General features: G+C 39.0%; 1 long non-coding RNA gene across 1 annotated transcript; it reads right to left on the bottom strand.

The window, feature by feature from the left end:
- Positions 1 to 796: 796 nt before the first annotated feature.
- Positions 797 to 2263, bottom strand: LOC117287870. The gene is made up of 3 exons (XR_004518856.1): positions 2161 to 2263; positions 1539 to 1562; positions 797 to 855 (listed from the first exon to the last, which is right to left on the bottom strand). It is a non-coding gene; the product is annotated as an uncharacterized LOC117287870 (long non-coding RNA).
- Positions 2264 to 4247: the final 1984 nt, after the last annotated feature.

The raw sequence follows: 4247 nt of genomic DNA, 5'->3' as shown, positions 1-4247 counted from the left end.
ACCCGATCAAAGACTTGGAACCAAGTCTACGAACTGTGCCGCTTTAAAATCTTTCTTTTTTCCCCGCTGATTTTCAAAAGAAATTAACATCATTAATGGCAAGTCTCTGTTCTTTACATCGTGTCAATACAAAAGTCATAAAATCAGAAGTAAATTTTAACTTAAAGATCCGATTTGTCTGCTTGATTGCTTTCAGGGCACAAAGTTACCATTTGCCAGCTTTTCAAGCTTTTCGAAGGCCAACGTAGTAGGAACACAGAAAACACAGAAGAAGAAAACAAAACCTCTCCACCTGATTAATATCTTACTTTTGTAAACAAATCGTCGTTGTTTTCTATAACTAAGCCATGTATGGAGGACTTCGAAATGCTGGGTGGCAAGTGCCCACATTAGCAAGAACAGCACGAACTTACTCGGCCAGTCTGCTGCCACCTAGCGTTCCAAAAATAAAAATTGTCTAGTGTAAGACATTGTGCTGGTTCTTATGGGAAACATCGGTAGTGCCGCGTATTTTTAAAGACACAGGTACCCCAATATGGTTTTAAATATTCTTCATTCCACGACGGTTTAAGACCCTATACTCTTTATTGGCCAAAAGAGAAAAAAACAAACAATTATTATGAGGTTTTCGATCTGTGGGGAGCTACTATTATTACGCACGCAACACATGATCACTCCTGTCAACCTCAGCGTCTCGCTGTTCCGTTGGCCTTAACTCCTGAACACTGCCGGATACCTTACTGCTGCCTCCCGTACACTTCATGATAACACACACGAGAACAACAATAAGGAGAAGTCCACCCACTCCAGCCCCAACGGCTATGCCGGCAATAGCTCCGGTCGACAACCCAGCAGCTGGTGGTTGAACAGACAAGATTTCCCATAAGTGTTAAATCTTCAAGAAATAAAGTTACTAATATTAAACTGGTCTCTCATAATAATGAACACTTCTTGGGGAAATGAGCCGCGTTGCAGAAGTGATAATTTGGAAAGCGAGTGATATTGCCGCTATGTACATGGACACATCTTTCTTATCATGTACGTACACAATAAATACAAAACTTATCGTGTATGTACAATATAAGTTTAGACTTACCGTGTACGTACAACATTATACAACTAGTTATCGTGTACGCGATTAGAGGGAAATATATTTTTCTTTCGTTTTTGCTTCTTTATTTTTTTTATTTCATCTTTTTCTTTCCTTCTTTCATAATTCTTTTGCAACTTCTATGACAATTGAGTTAAAACTTCCCAGGTTTGTTATTTTATGCATAACGTTGGGATACACCGAGTGAAAATACTGGTCACCTGACTATTACCAAAAGTGTCCAGTGTCTATAAAGGTATGGAAGAGCTGATAATAGTCACAGACGGTGCCAGTGTTCATGTTTTGTGTGATCAAAATGATTAATTACAAACCTGTGAACATATCGGTTAAACCATTTGCGGTGCAACAGGGGGAATTAACCATGCACAATACTTAAATAAATTATTGTCCTTACATGCTCGAAACAACAATAATAGGGTTCACTTACGTGCTATCTCCTCCCCAGGTATCTCTGAAAATGTAACGGACAAAAACACTAATTAGAAATATTTAGTCTTTAATCCAACGAGGCGATTCAACATTAGATGAAACCTTTTTTTAACATACACCGGGAAAACTAAAAAACTGACCTTGATTGAAACAGTCCAGACAAAACACTGAACATTTTGGAAACAACACTCAGATTTAAGAGATGTAGACCAAATTTAAAACAAATATTAAAAACGTGACGTGGAGGCAATTTTATGCTTGAATTACTGTTGTCGTTGCGGTACCCGCTGCCAAAGCTTAGGATTTGAGCTGTCTCCAGTAACCGGGCATCCTCGGTAGTCTAGTTGGTAAGACACTGCTCTAGAACTGCAAGGTTCGTGGGTTCGAATCCCACCCGAGCAACATGCCTGTAATATTTTTTTCACAGGACTCGGGAAAGTACTGAGTATACAGTGCTAACACACATCGGTGTATGGGTAAAAAACAAAAATTAATAAACAGATTTTAGAAAAAAAACATATGAAAATAAGTTGTTTTATGAACAACCTTGAAAAAGCTTATAATCTCTCTTCTTGAGGTGAACTCCCCGTCCCAACTTTACAGTTAACTTTGTAACTCACCCTCCAAAATAATTGAAGTTACGTCTACTGTTATACCAGTATAGAGGGAGCTATTGAAACTTTCCACCAGCTTTTCTTGAAGTTGAGCTGCAGTAAATTTTGTATCGGCATTGAATTTGAGTGAGAAAATCGCCACAATACTTCCTGCCGTAAATGAAGTTATTGAACAGTCTTCCACCTTGTCAGTTGAGTCGTTGTCGGCGGCAATTCGAAGCTGGATATATAAAAAAAAAATTGTTAAATTGATGACAATGATGGGACGTAATGCCCTTGGTCCCGTGCGTTGTGTAAAGCACGTAAAATATCCTAGCGCACTTTATTGTATAAATAAGGGTGTTCCTGGTTTGATTGGCTGCATATATTTTCGTGTCATGGCCAAGCGTTTAAAGACACTGGACACAATTAGTATTGTCAAAGACTAGTCTTCGTAGTTGATGTATCTCAACGTATGCATAAAATAACAAACCTGAGAAAATTTGAGCTCAATCGGTCGTCGAACTTGCGAGATAATAATGAAAGAAAAACACCCTTGCCACACGAACTTGTGTACTTTCAGATGCTCGATTTCGAGACCTCAAATTCTAAATCTGAGGTCTCGAAATCAAATTCGTGGAAAATATCTTCTTTCTTGAAAACTACGTCACTTCAGAGGGAGCTGTTTCTCACAATGTTTTATACCATCAACCTCTCCCAATTACTCGTTACCAAGTAAGATGTTATGCTAATAATTATTTTGAGTAATTACCAATAGTGTCTACTGCCTTTAAAAGCACCGGATTAAAACTCCGGTGTTTTTGATCAGCAGAGTGTACGTTCGAGTCCCAGTCGTGACAACTGTGTTTACATGATGATTCGTCTTTCGGATGGGACGTAAAGCCGTTGGTCCCGTGTGTTGTTTGACGCACGCAAAAGAGCGTAGCAACACTTTATCGTAAAGACAAGGGGGTCGCCCCTGCGTTCCCGGTTTGGTTGTCAGCATATTGTGCCACAGCACCTTGTTAACCATCATTACATGGTCCTTAGGATTTGGTCTCATAGTTCAACCGATAAATACTTCCAAATCCACATAGAAGCCACTAACTTATCCACGCATCTACTGCATTGCAAGCAATATTTGCCGGCGACGGAACTTACCTTTGAGAATTTTTGTTTACGATGTGCCGGGCAATGTCTTATAAAACAAATGTCTTCCTTTCTATCATTTTCTCGTTCTCAACTCACGATAAATATCTCATAACGGAGCGACTCACTTATTCAATCATATACTTACTGCACTGCAGACGGTTGCCGTTGTTGACTTGAACGGCTCGCTCTCGGGGTCTTTTAAGTCATCTGTGAACTCAGCAACTTCGTCGCCAACATTCTTGATTTTCAACGTCCCCGAGAACTCTCTCTGAGCTGATAATAACAATTATGAAATTCATTATTCATAAGTCCTGTAGGGCCTTTTCATAATAAATTCGGGTTTTTGTTTCATTCTAAATTCTGAGTATTACTGTCATTATAAAGGTTGACCGTGTATGTGCATGTGTATAAGAAGTTTGACAGACATAATTCGTTTTGTACAAGTTACAGCCTCGCAGTTTTTATCGAGTACAACTTCATTTCAGTGGAGAATGTTTTACATAAAACATGGCTCTTAGTAAGAATTTCATAATCTTTCAGACTAAAAGGTTTGTGTGTAATTTCCAATCCCGCAGCTGATTTCACGAAGCGCTTGGATTAATCCTAAACGCTAGGATCTCGAGTTAGGACGAGTAACTCGCCCTAACTTAGGATGGATTCAATGCGTCCTAACGTCTTCGGATACGGAACTTAAGATTTATCCCAAGTTATTAAGAAGATAGGATTTGAGGCATTGCATGGTGAGGTATGAATGTTAGTAGAGTTGTTCTTAGTTAAAAAGCAGGACAGTTCTTTTCAGAACTGAGAAGTCTCTCGAACCTCCGATTATCTACTCCGCGGCAGTAGAATAAAGCAAGACAGTTCTCTAACAACAAACTCTACCTGGCAAGTAGATACACAAATGGTGTTACCTCAAACCAAATTATTATACATTATTAAGAAGAGTTTGGTAAAACCGACGC

Source organism: Asterias rubens, chromosome 3, assembly GCF_902459465.1.
Source record: "Asterias rubens chromosome 3, eAstRub1.3, whole genome shotgun sequence".
Taxonomy (NCBI): Eukaryota; Metazoa; Echinodermata; class Asteroidea; order Forcipulatida; family Asteriidae; genus Asterias; species Asterias rubens.
This window is presented reverse-complemented; position numbering and strand designations above follow the sequence as displayed.